General features: G+C 45.4%; 1 long non-coding RNA gene across 3 annotated transcripts in view; it reads left to right on the top strand.

Moving 5' to 3' along the window:
- Positions 1–17879, top strand: part of LOC138647798 (uncharacterized) — a 100417-nt gene extending 82538 nt beyond the window's left edge. For all 3 annotated transcript variants that reach the window (XR_011315042.1, XR_011315041.1, XR_011315040.1), the window contains 2 exons: positions 12822–12930; positions 17575–17879. This is a non-coding gene — a long non-coding RNA (uncharacterized lncRNA). The remainder of the gene's footprint in view (positions 1–12821; positions 12931–17574) is intronic.
- Positions 17880–18152: the final 273 nt, after the last annotated feature.

Below are 18152 nucleotides of genomic sequence, written 5' to 3'. Positions count from 1 at the left end.
CGGTCACTCCTTCCACTAGGCCTCCACTGACCACACCACTGCTGCCCGTGTACCCCTGGAACCAATTTAAAATTGCCTACAGCCAGCCCAATTTTTTTATTTTAGGCCTTCGATGCCTGTCTGCGGTCCATTCTTTCAACTACTACTACACTGACCAGGGCACTGCTGCCCGTGTACCCCTGGAACCAATTTAAAATTGCCTACAGCCATGTGTTATTATTTTAGGCCTTCGATGCCTGTCTGTGATCCCTCCTTCCACTAGGCCTCCACTGACCTGTCTACTGCGGCCCGTGTACCCCTTGAACCAACCTAATAAAATATTTAAAAAATTAATTTGATTATAAAAAATAAGATCGTGTTGAGATCTCAAATGCAGACATTTTAACAATCAAAACAAACACACAACAAATATCTGGAACTGTACTACAAAGGTCCAACAGCTACAATTTCTTTCTCCTGCAAGAAGTTAACTGAAAGTTTTTTGGAGTTGTTAACACAGATATGGCATCCACCGAGTGTTGTCCTGTCGCGTCTCCTTTAAATTATTTCCAATAAGATGTTAAACTATTAATTTAATAAAATCAATAATTAAAAAAATAATTGAGTAAGTCAAAAGCACATTGCAAATAAACATTAATTACAAATCAAGAAGCATGGCGCGTCCGAGGGTGAGTAGATACCGAATAAGAATATAATCACCCTCGGACGCGCAATGCTTATTTACAACAGCCTTCCTTCCTAAGAATCAGCCCTTCCGTGGTGTAGAGAGAGGTTGTGTTACACTCCAAGGTGTTCCCCAGGTTGCCTTTCCTGAGCTTCGATCTTCCGGCTCTCGTTTAGTAGCTGTTGGAAACTACGCTGCATTAGGCCTACTAATTGTGTATGGGGTGTAGAGACAGGTTGTGTTACACTCCAAGGTTTTCACCAGGTTGCCTTTCCTGAGCTTCGATCTTCATGCTCTCGTTTAGTAGGTGTCGGAAAGTAGGCTGCATTAGGCCTACAAATTGGGTATGGGGTGGAGAGAGATGGTGTGTTACACTCCAAGGTGTTCCCCAGGTTTCCTTGCCATTGCTTCGGTCTTCCGACTCTCGTTTAGTAGTTGTAGAAAAGTACACAGCATTAGGCCTACAAAATGGGTATGGGGTGGAGAGAGATGGTGTGTTACACTCCAAGGTGTTCCCCAGGTTGCCTTTCCTGAGCTTCGATCTTCATGCTCTCGTTTAGTAGGTGTCGGAAAGTAGGCTGCATTAGGCCTAAGAAATGGGGAATGGGGTGGAGAGAGATGGTGTGTTACACTCCAAGGTGTTCCCCAGGTTTCCTTGCCATTGCTTCGGTCTTCCGACTCTCGTTTAGTAGTTGTAGAAAAGTACACTGCATTAGGCCTAAAAAATGGGTATGGGGTGGAGAGAGATGGTGTGTTACACTCCAAGGTGTTCCCCAGGTTTCCTTGCCATTGCTTCGGTCTTCCGACTCTCGTTTAGTAGTTGTAGAAAAGTACACAGCATTAGGCCTACAAAATGGGTATGGGGTGGAGAGAGATGGTGTGTTACACTCCAAGGTGTTCCCCAGGTTGCCTTTCCTGAGCTTCTATCTTCAGGCTCTCATTAAATTGTGGTTAAATGGAACAACTGCATTTGGCGTACTAGTTGGTTTGGGGCCTACTATCGGTGTCTGCCACTCCTTGCTGTTCTCCTGGTTTCCTGTCCTGAAATTCCATTTTCAGCCTCTCGTTAAGTAGTTGTTAATGTTAGACTGCATTTGGCCTACTAGTTGGGTTGGGGCCTACTATCGGTGTCTGCCACTCCTTGCTGTTCTCCTCCACTGAACAAAGCTGTGCCGCCTGTTTACTACGGTTGCCAATTTTGAACTGCATTTCGACTACTTACTGATTTGGCCCTACTCTCTGTGTCAGCCTCTCATTCCAGTTGTCCTCCACTGCAATGCCCCCTGGTTATTCCTGTGTTACCAATTTTGAACTGCATTTAGCCCACTTTCTTCTTTGGGCCTATATCTGTGTTTCCACTTCATCGTGCCCATTGCCCAGCCAGTGATAGATGAGTCTGCTGGTACATTGACCCATAACACAACATTCCCCGTGCACGCTACACAACAACATTGTGACCCTGCTGAAAGTCAGGTTGCTCTTCCCGCATACCATACCACCTTACACGGGGACAAAGAGGAAGGTGCAGATGAAAGTGCAGGTTCCTTCATCAGGTGGGGGGAGGAATACTAGTTGGCGACGTCACTGGCACAGGGCCTCTCATAGTACGCAAAAGTGTTGCTGCCGGTGGGAGGCGCCCCCGCCGTGCAAACACACCGCTGTACTTTGAGGGGCCCTGTGCCAGTGCCAATGCCAACGAGTGGGCCCCCCCTGCTTGCTCAGGATCACAGCACTTGCAAAGTTGAAATACTTACCTCTCCCTGCTCCACTGCCGTGACGTGGTCCAGATTTACTGGGCCCACTAATTACTTGAACCAGCCCTACCCCCCACAACTTTAGCCAAATGACCCCCAATTTCAAATGCCTTCCAATTATTTTAAGGTAAATTACGCTTGACAAGCTTCATTAAGAAGAATGGATGGTTTTGACATTAAAATGGGCACTCTAGGTGTTTTCCTGGCCCCCACTCACTGCCGACTATGCTGCCCCATTGACTTGCATTGGGTTTCGTGTTTCGGTCGATCCCGACTTTACGTCATAATCGGCCGATTTCACTCGACCCGACTTTGGACATAGTCGGGTTTCGCAAAACCCGGCTCGACTCTAAAAAGGTCAAGGTCGCTCAACTCTACTTGCGCATCCTAAAAAGGGACCCACGCATTATAAAAATGATGACCGATGACGATTACTGGTTGGCCTGCCTCCTGGATCCACGCTACAAAGGGAAATTGCAAAATATCTTGCCACATGAGAACATTGAGCAAATATTGGTTAACAAACAAGCAACTCTTGTAGACTGTTTGGTTCAGGCATTCCCAGCACACAGCGGCGCTGATGGTTCTCACAAGAGCTGCAGGGGGCAACATGACAGAGGTGTTAGAGGTGCACAAATCAGAAGTGGCGTTGGACAGAGGGGTTTTCTGACCAGGTTGTGGAGTGATTTCGCAATGACCGCAGACAGGACAGGTACTGCAGCATCAATTCAAAGCAAGCAAGAAACTCAGTCATGGCTGGGCACTGTACATCCTGAGGCAGGCAAGGTAGTGAGTGATAACGGAAGGAATTTTATGGCTGCCATAGCCCTTTCACAACTGAAACACATTCCTTGCCTGGCTCACACCTTAAACCTGGTGGTGCAGTGCTTCCTGAAAAGTTATCCGGGGATACCCGACCTGCTCCTCAAAAAGCGCAGACTTTGCTCGCACATCCGCTGTTCACCCGTACACTCCAGCCGTATGCAGAACCATCAGTGATCTTTGAACCTTCCCCAGCATCGCCTAATCATCGATGTTGCAACAAGGTGGAACTCCACACTGCACATGCTTCAGAGACTGTGCGAACAGAGGCGTGCTGTTATGTATTTATGGGAGGATACACATACACGGGCAGGCAGTTGGATGGCAGACATGGAGTTGTCAGGTGTGCAGTGGTCGAAGCTACAAGACCTGTGTCAAGTCCTTCAGTGTTTTGAGGAATGCACACGGCTCGTTAGTGCAGACAACGCCATAATAAAAATGAGCATCCCCCTAATGCGTCTGCTGATGCAAAGTTTGACGCACATAAAGGAGCAGGCGTCTGCAGCCGAGGAGGAGGGAAGCCTTGATGACAGTCAGCCATTGTCTGGTCAGGGAAGTCTACTGGACGAGGTGGCGGGTGAGGAGGAGGACGAGGAGGATGATGGGGATGAGTATTTTTTGTATGAGGAACTTCTCAGGGGGCAATAGAAACTGCTGGCATTGCAAGGCCAGGTTCAGGGTTTTTGAGGGAGACAAGTGACGTTGATTTGCCCGAAATTGCTCCTCAACCCAGCATAAGCAGTGATTTGACAACTGGAACATTGGCCCACATGGCGGATTATGCCTTGCGTATCCTCAAAAGGGACCCACGCATTATAAAAATGATGACTGATGATGACGATTATTTATTTGGCCTGCCTCCTGGATCCCTGCTATAAAGGGAAATTGCAAAATATCATGCCACATGAGAACCTTGAACAAATCTTGGCAACCAAACAAGCAACTCTTGTAGACCGTTTGATTCAGGCTTTCCCAGCACACAGCGCCGGTGATGGTTCTTACACGAGCTGCAGGGGGCAACAGGGCAGAGGTGTTAGAGGTGCACAAATCAGAAGTGGCTTTGGAAAGAGGGGTTTTCTGACCAGGTTGTGGAGTGATTTCGCAATGACCGCAGACAGGACAGGTACTGCAGCATCAATTCAAAGTGACAGGAGACAACATTTGTCCAGTATGGTTACAAACTATTTTTCCTCCCTTATCGATGTTCTCCCTCAACCGTCATTCCCATTTGATTAATGGGCATCCAAAATAGACACCTGGCCTGAATTGGCCGAATATGCATTGCAGGAGCTTGCTTGCCCAGCAGCTAGTGTGCTATCAGAAAGAGCAGTGCTGCTGGTTCAATAATTGACCGAAAGAAGGACTCATCTGGCTACCCAAAATGTAGATGATCTAGCCTTCATTAAAATGAACCACTCATGGATTTCTAATTATTTTGCCCCACCTTTCCCGGCTGACACCTAGCTTTCCTGTAAAAAGGTCTTGCTTTCGGACAGGTCTTACTCACTGTTCCAATCTCATATTTTGCAGCTGCTGTATGTCCAGCATACAACATGTTTACACCTCCCTAAATGGGCTGACTCCCCCCAACGGGGCCGTGGTCGCCACTTGGCGCAAGCACCCGTGAGAGTGCCGTTTGTCTGAAGAGTTGGGTGTGCCCACTTTTGGGTGACGGCACTGGCACTGGGTCCCTCATAGTACAATGAAGTGTCTCTGGCGGTGGTGACGCGCACCCAACGTCAGACACACCATTGTAACATGAGGAGCCCTGGGTCAGTACCGCCGGCCAAGAGAGAGTGTCCCCCCCAGCTCAAACAGTGCTCTACACTTGCAAAATTATCTCTCACTGCTCCACCACTGTTTAGTCTATGCGGTGAAATCCTTCAATGCCTGGCATGGACAATACCAAATTGTTGACATGTATGATGCTAGCTGAAATATTCAGGGGCCCTGTCCCACATTTACACCAGTAAATACTTTGCGCCAAATAACAATGTCTGAAAGTCAGCAGAGGAGCCCACCCCTGTACCTAAGTATGCCACCTGTTTTTTTTTTATTTATTTTTTTGAGAGACATTAACATCTATTTATTATTTTGGTGTACTAACTGTGTCAGACACTACTTCCAATTGTCCTCCGCTGACCACACCAATGCTGCCTGTGCACCCCTGCAACATAATTGAACCTGTATTGAGCCTATTTTTTTATTTTAGGCCTACTAAGTCTGTCTGCGGCCCATCCTTCAAATTGTCCTCCGCTGACCACAGCAATGCTGCCTGTGTACCCCTGCAATATAATCAAACCTGCATTGAGCCTATTTTTTTTATTTTAGGCCTACTAAGTCTGCCTGCGGTCCATCCTTCAAATTGTCCTCCGCTGACCACACCAATGCTGCCTATGCACCCCTGCAACATAATCGAACCTGCATTGAGCCTATTTATTTTATTTTAGGCCTAATATGCCTGTCTGCGGTCCATCCTTCAAATTGTCCTCCGCTGACCACACCAATGCTGCCTGTGCACCCCTGCAACATAATTGAACCTGCATTGAACCTATTTTTTTATTTTAGGCCTACTAAGTCTGTCTGCGGCCCATCCTTCAAATTGTCTTCCGCTGAACACACCAATGCTGCCTGTGTACCCCTGCTACATAATTGAACCTGCATTGAGCCTATTTTTTTTTATTTTAGGCCTACTAAGTCTGTCTGCGGTCCATCCTTCAAATTGTCCTCCGCTGACCACACCAATGCTGACTGTGCACCCCTGCAACATAATTGATACTGCATTGAGCCTATTTTTGTTATTTGAGGCCTACTAAGTCTGTCTGCGGCCCATCCTTCAAATTGTCCTTCGCTGACCACACCAATGCTGCCTGTGCACCCCTGCAACATTATTGATCCTGCATTGAGCCTATTTTTTTATTTTAGGCCTACTAAGTCTGTCTGCGGCCTATCCTTCAAATTGTCCTCCGCTGACCACACCAATGCTGCCTGTGTACCCCTGCAACATTATTGAACCTGCATTGAGCCTATTTTTTTATTTTAGGCCTACTAAGTCTGTCTGCAGTCCATCCTTCAAATTGTCCTCCGCTGACCACAACAATGCTGCCCGTGTACTTATGTAACTTTTTTTAAACCTGCAGCGAGCAAACTGTGTGCTGTAAGGTCTACTAGCAGTGTCACTGTATCTGTAACGACGCTGCTTCTACCTTGATGTATATCCCCTGTTAATTACCATATTTTAGGGGACTGACATAGGGGTTTTGCCCATTGTTTACATCATGTGCACATATAGGAGCATTACAACAGAGCACTTTTCTTTTTCTTTTTCTATTTGTCTGCAGTCAGAGTAGGGTGCTCTATATTTCTTCTTGCTATCTTTAGCATTGTGTGTTTGCCATCTCTCACATGCCATTTTTTAGCTGCTCCTCTCCAATACCCATTTTGTCTTTATTGTATTATTTTCTATTATTATTTGTTTTGTATATTTGATACTTTAATAAATCTATATTCGTATACTTCTGGAGTACCTCTATTTTGTATGCACAGACCCTGGTCTACGACCTTTTCCCTTATGATCCTGTGGATCTAGGCTCTATCTGTGGGTCTGGTGCTTGGTTTTTTTAGGTTCATATACTACTAGCAGTGTCTGTCTGCACCACTCAATACAGCTGTCCTCCTCTTAAAAAAAGTGAGCTGCAATTGTCAGGTTTTCAGCCTGTCGGAATTTTAAAAGTGCATTGGGGCCACAAGTTTGGTTGGGGTCTACAAACTGTGTCTACAGCTCCAAGGTGTTCTCCAGGTTGCCTTTCCTTAGCTTCAATTTTGAGGCTCTCGTTAAGTAGTTGTTAATACAACACTGCATTAGGCCTACAAGTTGGGTTTGGGTTCTAGAAACGGTGTCTGCCGCTCCAAGGTGTTCTCCAGGTTGCCTTTCCTTAGCTTCAATTTTGAGGCTCTCGTTAAGTAGTTGGTAATATAACACTGCATTAGGCCTGCAAGTTGGGTTTGGGTTCTAGAAACGGTGTCTGCCGCTCCAAGGTGTTCTCCAGGTTGCCTTTCCTTAGCTTCAATTTTGAGGCTCTCGTTAAGTAGTTGGTAATATAACACTGCATTAGGCCTACAAGTTGGGTTTGGGTTCTAGAAACTGTGTCTGCCGCTCCAAGGTGTTCTCCAGGTTGCCTTTCCTTAGCTTCAATTTTGAGGCTCTCGTTAAGTAGTTGGTAATATAACACTGCATTAGGCCTACAAGTTGGGTTTGGGTTCTAGAAACGGTGTCTGCCGCTCCAAGGTGTTCTCCAGGTTGCCTTTCCTTAGCTTCAATTTTGAGGCTCTCTTTAAGTAGTTGGTAATATAACACTGCATTAGGCCTACAAGTTGGGTTTGGGTTCTAGAAACGGTGTCTGCCACTCCAAGGTGTTCTCCAGGTTGCCTTTCCTTAGCTTCAATTTTGAGGCTCTTGTTACATAGTTGGTAATATAACACTGCATTAGGCCTACAAGTTGGGTTTCGGATCTAAAAACCGTGTCTGCCGCTCCATGGTGTTCTCCTGTTTGCCTTTCCTGAGCTTCTGTCTTGAAGCTCTCATTAAGTAGTTGTTAATATAACACTGCATTAGGCCTACAAGTTGGGTTTGGGTTCTAGAAACGGTGTCTGCCGCTCCAAGGTGTTCTCCAGGTTGCCTTTCCCTAGCTTCAATTTTGAGGCTCTTGTTAAGTAGTTGTTAATATAACACTGCATTAGACCTACAAGTTGGGATTGGGATCTAGAAATGGTGTCTGCCGATCCAAGGTGTTCTCCAGGTTGCCTTTCCTTAGCTTCAATTTTGAAGCTCTCGTTAAGTAGTTGGTAATATAACACTGCATTAGGCCTACAAGTTGGGATTGGGATCTAGAAATGGTGTCTGCCGCTCCAAGGTGTTCTCCAGGTTGCCTTTCCTTAGCTTCAATCTTGAGGCTCTCGTTAAATTATTTTTAATGTAACACTGCATTTGGCCTACTTGTTTTGTTGGCCCTACTAACGGTGTCTGCCGCTCCTTGCTGTTCTCCTCCACTGAACAAACCAGTGCCGCCTGTTTACTTCTGTATCCAATTTTGAACTGCATTTAGCCTACTTACTGATTTGGGCCTACTCACTGTGTCAGCCTCTCATTACAGTTGTCCTCCACTGAACAAAGCAATGCCGCCTGGTTAGTCCTGTTACCAATTTTGAACTGCATTTAGCCTACTTTATTATTTGGGCCTTTATCTGTGTTTCCTCCTCATCCTGCCCATTGCCCAGCCAGTGATAGATGAGTCTGCTGGTACATTGACCCAGAACGCTACATTCCCCGTGCGCGCTACACAGCCAGAATGTGACCTTGCTGAAAGTCAGGTTCCCCTTCCCGCATACCATACCACCTTACACGGGGACAAAGATTAAGGTGCAGATGAAAGTGCAGGTTCCTTCATCAGGTTGGGGGGATAATCGTTGGCGACGTCACTGGCACAGGGCCCCTCATAGTACACAAAAGTGTCGCTGCCGGTGGGAGGCGCCCCCGACTCGACTCTAAAAAAGTAAAAGTCGCTCAACTCTAGCCACCATTACTGTCCATCAGAGATGGCTGGTCTATTAGGCAAGTATGACAGTGCTAACAAGCTATCAAGATCTTTTCTATAAAGGTTGTAAGCACTATTCTTAAGCTGGCCAGATAGCTAGTTGGTGTCAGAGCAGCATTTCCATTTTTTAGAGAAGTAATGGTCTGAAAGCCAAAAATGGCAAAGGGACTATGACAGCACTGACCAGTGGACCAACTGGTATTCCAAGGGAGACCCATTAAGCAAGAAATAACTTTATCTCTGATCAATACCTGGAAAGTGTCAGAATGGAGCTATGAGCTGAATTTCTTGTGATTTGGAGATATGAGTTGGAGATGTCTAGCCATGAAAGAAGGGCAGCATGACAAACTCTGAGCAAACTGCCGCTAAATCAGTGTGAAATGAGCATGTTGCCAACCTGAGAAGTAGCTCTGGGAACCAATGGAGTAACTAGGTTTTAATGGACCCCTATGCAAACCTTGCATTTTGGCACTTTTAGCGCTCTAGATGTTATAAAAACATGTGTTCACCTTCCATGTAATTGTGTCCCCATCCTGGCACCTTCCTGTAATGATATAACCCATCCTGGCCCCTTTCTGCAATAATGTACCCAATTCTGGCCTCCTTATGTAATAATGATCCCTGTCCTTGAACCTTCTTGTAATAATGTCCCCCATATTGGGCCTCTTTCTGTAATAATGTCTTCCGTCCGGGCCCCTTTCTGTAATAATGTTTCCCATCCTGGCCCCTTTGTGCAATAATGTACCCAATTTTGGCCTCCTTATGTAATAATGATCCCCGTCCTTGAACCTTCTTGTAATAATGTCCCCCATATTGGGCCTCTTTCTGTAATAATGTCTTCCGTCCGGGCCCCTTTCTGTAATAATGTTTTCCATCATGGCCCCTTTCTTTAATGTACCCTATTATGGACAGTTTCTGTAATAATGATCCCTGTCCATGACCCTTCTTGTAATAATGTTCCCCATACTGGGCCTCTCTCTGTAATAATGTCTCCCGTCCTAGCTCCTTTCTGTAATAATGTCCCTAGTCATGGCTCCCATCCTGGGCTCCTTCCTGGTATAATATCCCCCATCATGGTCTCCTTTCTCTAATAGTGTCACCCATCGTTGGCTCTTTCCTGTCGAATTATCCCCTATCTTGGACCTTTACTGAACTAATGTCCTCAATTCTTGCTCCTTCATTTACCAATATCCCCCACCCTGGTAAATTGTCCAACATCATGTGCCCCTTCCAGGTTTAACCCCTTAGTGACAGAGCCAATTTGGTACTTAAAGGGAACCTGTCACCCCGGTTTTTCAGTACGAGATAAAAATACTGTTAAATAGGGCCTGAGCTGTGTGTTACTATAGTGTATTTTGTGTACCCTGATTCCACCCCTAAGCTGCCGAAATAACTTACCAAAGTCGCCGTTTTCGCCTGTCAATCAGGCTGGTCAGGTTAGATGGGCGTGGCGACATCGCTGTATCTTCCCCCAGATCTTGCATGTATTTCCGTTGGTGGCGTAGTGGTTTGCGCATGCCCATCTTCTGAATCCACTGGGCAGGAGAAGAAAAAACGCGCGATCGGCGCTATTTCCCTGGTGATCTGTGGGGGCGGCCATCTTCCTGAGGCCGCACGTGCGCATATGGAGTCCTCTGCTGCCCGGGTCTTCAGGAAAATGGCCGCGGGATGCCGCGCGTGCGCAGATGGAGATCGCGGTGGCCATTTTCCTGAAGTTGAGATGCGAACTCGGCTTCAGGAAAATGGCCGCCGCGATCTCCATCTGCGCACTCGCGGCATCCCGCGGCCATTTTCCTGAAGCCCCGGGCAGCAGAGGACTCCATATACGCACGCGCGCCTCAGGAAGATGGCCGCCCCCACAGATCACCAGGGAAATAGCGCCGATCGCGCGTTTTTTCTTCTCCTGCCCAGTGGATTCGGAAGATGGGCGTGCGCAAACCACTACGCCACCAACGGAAATACATGCAAGATCTGGGGGAAGATACAGCGATGTCGCCACGCCCATCTGACCTGACCAGCTTGATTGACAGGCGAAAACGGCGACTTTGGTAAGTTTTTTCGGCAGCTATGGGGTGGAATCAGGGTACATAAAATACACTATAGTAACACACAACTCAGGTCCTATTTAACAGTATTTTTATCTCGTACTGAAAAACCGGGGTGACAGGTTCCCTTTAATGACCGAGCCAATTTTTGCAATTCTGACCACTGTCACTTTATGAGGTTATAGCTCTGGAACACTTCAACGGATCCCGCTGATTCTGAGATTGTTTTTTCGTGACATATTGTACTTCATGTTACTGGTAACATTTCTTCAATATTACTTGCGATTATTTATGAAAAAAACAGAAATGTGGTGAAAATATTTAAAATTTTGCTATTTTCAAACTTTTTTTTTGTATTTTTATGCCCTTACATCAGAAAGATATGTCACAAAAAATAGTTAATAAATAACATTTCCCACATGTCTACTTTACATTAGCACAATTTTGGAAACAATTTTTTGTTTTATTAGGGAGTTATAAGGGTTAAAATTTGACCAGCAATTTCTCATTTTTACAACACCATTTTTTTTAGGGACCACATCACATTTGAAGTCATTTTGAGGGGTCTAAATGATAGAAAATAACCAAGTGTGACACCATTCTAAAAACTGCACCGCTCAAGGTGCTCAAAACCACATTCAAGAAGTTTATTAACCCTTTACGTGCTTCACAGGAACTGAAACAACGTGGAAGGAAAAAATGAACATTTAACTTTTTTTTGCAAACATTTTATTCAGAACCATTTTTTTTATTTTCACAAGTGTAAAAACAGAAATTTAACCATAACTTTTGTTGTGCAATTTCTCCTGAATACGCCGATACCCCATATGTGAAGGTAAACCACTTTTTGGGCGCACCGCAGAAGTTAGAAGTGAAGGAGCGTCGTTTGACTTTTTCAATGCAGAATTGGCTGGAATTGAGATCGGATGCCATGTCATGTTTAGCGAGCCCCTGATGTGCCTAAACAGTAGAAACGCTCCACAAGTGACACCATTTTGGAAACTAGACCCCTTAAGGAACTTATCTAGATGTGTGGTGAGCACATTGAACCCCCAAGTGCTTCACAGAAGTTTATAACGTAGAGCCATGAAAATAAAAAATCGCATTTGTTTACACAAAAATGATATTTTCGCCCACAAATTCTTATTTTCACAAGGGTAACAAGAGAAATTAGACCACAAAAGTTGTTGTGCAATTTCTCCTGAATACGTCGATACCCCATATGTGGGGGTAAAACACTGTTTGGGCGCACCGCAGAGCTTGGAAGAGAAGGAGTGCCGTTTTTCTTTTTCAATGTAGAATTGGCTGGAATTGAGATCGGACGCCATGTCGCGTTTGGAGAGCCCCTGATGTGCCTAAACAGTGGAAGCCCCCACAAGTGACACCCTATTGGAAACTAGACCCCTTAAGGAACTTAACTAGATGGGTGGTGAGCACTTTAAACCCCCAGGTGCTTCACAGAAGTTTATAACGTAGAGCGGTGAAAATAAAAAATCAAATTTTTTCTGCAAAAATGATTTTTTACCCCCCAATTTTTTTTTCACAAGGGTACCAGGAGAAATTAGACCACAAAAGTTGTTGTGCAATTTCTCCTGAGTACGTCGATACCCCATATGTGGTGGTAAACCACTGTTTGGGCGCACCGCAGAGCTTAGAAGAGAAGTAGTGCCGTTTTACTTTTTCAATGTAGAATTGGCTGGAATTGAGATCGGACGCCATGTCGCATTTGGAGAGCCCCTGATGTGCCTAAACAGTAGAAATCCCCCACAAGTGACCCCATTTTGGAAACTAGACCCCTTAAGGAACTTATCTAGATGTGTGGTGAGCACTTTAAACCACCAAGTGCTTCACAGAAATTTATAAAGTAGAGCCGTGAAAATAAAAAAATCCTTTTTTTTCCTCAAAAATGATTTTTTAGCATGCAATTTTTTATTTTCTCAAGGGTAACAGGAGACATTGGACCACAAAATCTGTTGACCAGCTTGTCCTGAGTATGCGGATACCCCATACGTGGAGGGGGCACTGTTTGGGCACCCATCGGGGCTCAGAAGGTAAGGAGTGCCGCTTGGAATGCAGACTTTGATCGGATGGTCTGCGGGCGTCATGTTGCATTTGCAGAGCTCCTGATGTACCTAAACAGTAGAAACCCCCCACAAGTGACCCCATTTTGGAAACTAGACCCCCCAAAGAGCTTACCTAGATGGGTGGTGAGCACTATGAATCCCTAACTGCTATTCTGAAGTTTATAATGTAGAGCCATGAAAATAAAAAAAATCATATTTTTTCCACAAAAATGATCTTTTCACCCCCAAATTTTTTACTTCCACAAGGGTAACAGGAGAAATTGGGCCCCAAAATGTATTGTGCGATTTATGCTGAGTAGGCTGATACCCCATATGTGGGGGGGGGACCACTGTTTGGGCGTATGGCAGAGCTCGGAAGGCAGGGAGCACCGTTTTGGAATGCAGACTTTGATAGAATGGTCTGCGGGCAATATGTTGCGTCTGCAGAGCCCTTGATGTACCTAAACAGTAGAAACCCCCCACAAGTGACCCCATTTTGGAAACTAGACCCCCAAGGAACTTATCTAGATGTGTGGTGAGAACTTTAAAAGCCCAAGTGCTTCACAAAAGTTTATAATGCAGAGTCATGAAAATAAAAAATATTTTTTTTCCACAAAAAAGATATTTGGCCCCCAAGTTTTTTTTATAAGGGTAACAGGAGAAATTGGACCCCAAAAGTCGTTGTCCAATTTATCCCGAGTATGCTGATGCCCCATATGTGGGGGTAAACCACTGTTTGGGCGCACGACAGAGCTCAGAAGGGAGGGAGCACCATTTGACTTTTTGAGTGCAAAATTGGCTGTCATGTTTGGAGACCCCCTGATGTACCTAAACAGTGGAAACCCCCCAATTCTAACTCCAACCCTAACCCAAACACACCCCTAACCCTAATCTCAACCCAATCCATAATCCTAATCACAACCCTAATGATAATCACAATCCTAACCCCAAAACAACCCTAATCTCAATACCATGAGATACGGCCTTCCCAAGATCCTGTCTGATGACAAATGCACACTTAGCAGGATGCAGCAGGCCTCCACTGATAAAGGCTAGGAGCGGCACAGGTGCAAACTACTTGATAAAAACAGCCACCCCAACCAAACATTGCAGGGGTTGGCTGCCTAGCAGAAAAAATGCACATTGATATAACTCACATAGGACGCCAGTCACACTGATAAGTGCAGTGCACAGTGTCTGTATGCAACCTATTGATGACGCCACTTGTATTAACAGGCGGGCTGCCCAGCACTATAAAATGCAGCGCACAGTGACAGACGCCCCAGAAAAACCTAGCCAACATAAAGAGGTGAGTTATATCAATTTGCATTTTTTCTGCTAGGCAGCCAACCCCTGCAATATTTGGTTGGGGTGGCTGTTTTTATCAAGTAGTTTGCACCTGTGCCGCTCCTAGCCTTTATCAGTGGAGGCCTGCTGCATCCTGCTAAGTGTGCATTTGTCATCAGACAGGGTTTTGGGAAGGCCGTATCTCATAGTATGTATTTTTTCTGAGTTTTTTCTATGTTAGCTGTTTTTGATATTAGTGGTAGGACCCGCAATATTATGGGGACCCTTGACGTTGGGTTGCGGGCTTACTTTATTTTGGCCAAAATATTAAACCAATACCTCATATAGTGTATGTATTTATCATATGCATGCATTTTTTTGCACTATATCATATCCTTTTCTGCAGGATGTGGCCAGGCCTCTTTATGTTGGCTAGGTTTTTCTGGGGCGTCTGTCACTGTGTGCTACATTTTATAGTGCTGGGCAGCCCGCCTGTTAATACAAGGGGCGTCATCAATAGGTTGCATACAGACACTGTGCACCGCACTTATCAGTGTGACTGGTGTCCTATGTGAGTTATATCAATGTGCATTTTTTCTGCTAGGCAGCCAACCCCTGCAATGTTTGGTTGGGGTGGCTGTTTTTATCAAGTAGTTTGCACCTGTGCCACTCCTAGCCTTTATCAGTGGAGGCCTGCTGCATCCTGCTGAGTGTGCATTTGTCATCAGACAGGGTTTTGGGAAGGCCGTATCTCATGGTATGTATTTTTTCTGAGTTTTTTCTATGTTAGCTGTCAACCCTAATCTCAACCCTAACCATAACCCTAATTAAAACCCTAAATCCAACACACCCCGAATCCTAATCTCAACCCTAACCTAAAACCTAACCCTATTCCCAATACACCCCTAACCCTAATCCCAACCCTAACCTTAACCCTAATCCCAAACCTAACCCTAATCCCAAACGTAACCCTAATGCCAACCCTAACCCTAATACCAACCCTAATCCAAACCCTAATCCAAAGTCTACCCTTAACTTTAGCCGCAACCCTAGCCCTAACTTTAGCCCCAACCCTAGCCCTAACTTTAGCCCCAACCCTAGCCCTAACTTTAGCCCCAAACCTAACCCTAACTTTAGCCCCAACCCTAACCCTAACTTTAACCCCAACCCTAGCCCTAACCCTACCCTAACCCTAGCCCTAACTTTAGCCCCAACCCTAACCCTAGCCCTAAGGCTACTTTCACACTTGGGTCGTGTGGCATCTGTCGCAAGCCGTCGTTTTGGACAAAAAACGGATCCTGCAAATGTGCCCACAGGATGCATTTTTTGCCCATAGACTTGTATTGCCGACGAATGGCGACGGATGGCCACATGTCGCTTCTATCGTGCACTGGATCAGTTGTGTTTTGGCGGACCGTCGTCACAAAAAAAGTTCAATGTAACTTTTTTGTACGTCGCGTCCGCCATTTCCGACCGCGCATGCATGGCCGTAACTCCGCCCCCTTCTCACCAGGACATAGACTAGGCAGCGGATGCGTTGAAAAACTGCATCCGCTGCCCACATTTTCACAACGTGCGTCAGTACGTTGGGCCGACACATTGCGACGGCCTCGTACCGACGCAAGTGTGAAAGAAGCCTAACCCTAAATTTAGCCCCAATCCTAGCCCTAACCCTAAATTTAGCCCCAGCCCTAACCCTAAATTTAGCCCTAACCCTAACCCCAAATTTAGCCCCAACCCTGACCCTAACCCTAAATTTAGCCCCAACCCTAACCCTAACCCTAAATTTAGCCCCAACCCTAACCCTAAATTTAGCCCCAACTCCTCTAGCTGCTGGCCAGCAGATCATGGCGGGCGCACTGCGCATGCGCCCGACATTTTCTTACCTCATGAAGAAGCCAGCAGGCAGGAGGGGACGCAGGAGGACCCAGGGACACCGGTAAGTATAACAGAGTCCCCGAATCCCCCTATTTCTTTGTCCGCTGATGTGCATTCACATCAGAGGACAGAGAATAACACATCGTTTTTTGGGGGGGTTTTTTGCGGCCGCCGGTAAACAGTTAATTACCGGCGATCACAAAACAGGGATCGGTAAAAACCGACCCTGATCATGTTCATTGGGGTCTCGGCTACCCCCGGCAGCCGAGACCCCAAAGATCTTCCGGATGCCGGCTGGCGCACTGCGCATGCGCCCGCCATGCGCCCGGGAGCCGCAAGGAGCACCGGGGGAGACAGGTGAGTATCGGGGGCTATCGGGGACCCTATTTCTCTGTCCTCTGATGTGCGATCACATCGGAGGACAGAGAAATTAAATGGGAAATCGCGTTTTTTTTTATGTGACCGCCGGTAAACGGTAAAAAGCCCACGAATCATGTTCTCTGGGGTCTCGGCTAACCCCGGCAACCGAAACCCTAGAGAAAATCCGACTCTGGGGGCGCTGTTCACTTTTTCCACAGCGCCGTTAATTAACGGCGCTATGGTTTAAGTACCCTTAACTGCCGCCGTTAAAAGGCGTATCGGCGGTCGTTAAGGGGTTAATGTTTCCCATCCTGGTAAAATGTCCATTATTCTGCTCTTTTACAAAGTGTGGTGCCCTCTTCTATAGCATGCAGCTGACTTCAGGGTGCCAGCCACGGGCGGCACATGACATCACTGCTATGTTTTACCCTTGATGGGCACGCTGACCTTTGATTTGCCAGCGGCATGTATTGCAGCATGGGGAATTGGTGGGTCTCTGCACTGCAATACACTACAGCTGTTGAGGTGCCTGAACAATGACTAACATTTGTGGCCCCTTTGTGGTGACTTAAAGGTGGTTGTCCTCTTACCTGGTCTCCAGGGTGGATACACAAAGTACTGCTGCTTTCTGTATGAGTGGGATAGTCGTGCAAGAGAATATAAGAGAGCATAAAAGAGACTGTCCTCTCTGACATTCACTTCAGCCAGAGAGTAAAAATGTCCTGTATCCAGCACTTGTTGATCCACATATGATTGTGTAAACACCATTGCATATCAAGTTGAGCCCAATGAAGAACTTTATAAAGGCAATAGATAAAAATGCAAAAGCATTGAAGATTCTCATAGAAGCATTTCCAAGGTTGAGTGAAGCCCAGATAAAGGAAGGAGTCTTTATTGAACCTTAGATTTTAAAGCTTCTTCAAGATTAAGGAGTTTCTCCGCTTGTTCAGGGCATCTTCATGGGGAGCATTCACTGTAGTGGTAATTATTTTTTGTGAAACTCAAGAGCAGATAACTATGAATAGTTGATGGAAAATCTCCTCAAAACATATACAGATCTTGACTGTAACATGTTCTTAATGATTAATTTCTTATATTTGCCTCTAGACTATTTTGCATCAAGCTGTTGAGCAGTGAGCGACCATGACAGATTTCACTAAGATATTGCAGCTATGAAGAATAGATATCAAGGAAAATGGAATCTATCAATGCTGGCAGATTACTGTTGGACAACTACAAGAGATGATCTGTTGCAAGAGTACAAGAGACAAGTGAAAAAAGAATTGTCACTGAATGAGGATCACATTTTCTGTAACTGTTTATAATTCATAATGGTGTTTAGACATGTTTTAGTTATTTGAATTGTTGCTAAGTTTCCACTAAATAAATATGAGAAATTTGGCATAATAAAATATTCTGCATCTTTATATTTGCAACAGTAATGTTTCAAAGTACTGAACATTTTTGCATTAATATGTAGCAGTAAAAGGAAAACTCTTTGATATCATAGAAGCAAGAGCCAAGTAAAATTTTTCATTCTCAGATTTGAATTCCAGAGGTCAAAATCATTAAAGGGAACCTGTCAGAAGGAAACTTAAGATTTAAAGTAGCACTCCAGTAAAAATATTTATACACTATTCTACATATTTTCAATATTTATTTATATTTATTCGCTGAGCCATCTC

The sequence above is a fragment of the Ranitomeya imitator genome, chromosome 8 (genome assembly GCF_032444005.1).
Source record: "Ranitomeya imitator isolate aRanImi1 chromosome 8, aRanImi1.pri, whole genome shotgun sequence".
NCBI classification, from domain to species: Eukaryota; Metazoa; Chordata; class Amphibia; order Anura; family Dendrobatidae; genus Ranitomeya; species Ranitomeya imitator.
The sequence above is the reverse complement of the archived record's forward strand: the minus strand, read 5'-3'. Positions and strand labels throughout refer to the sequence as shown.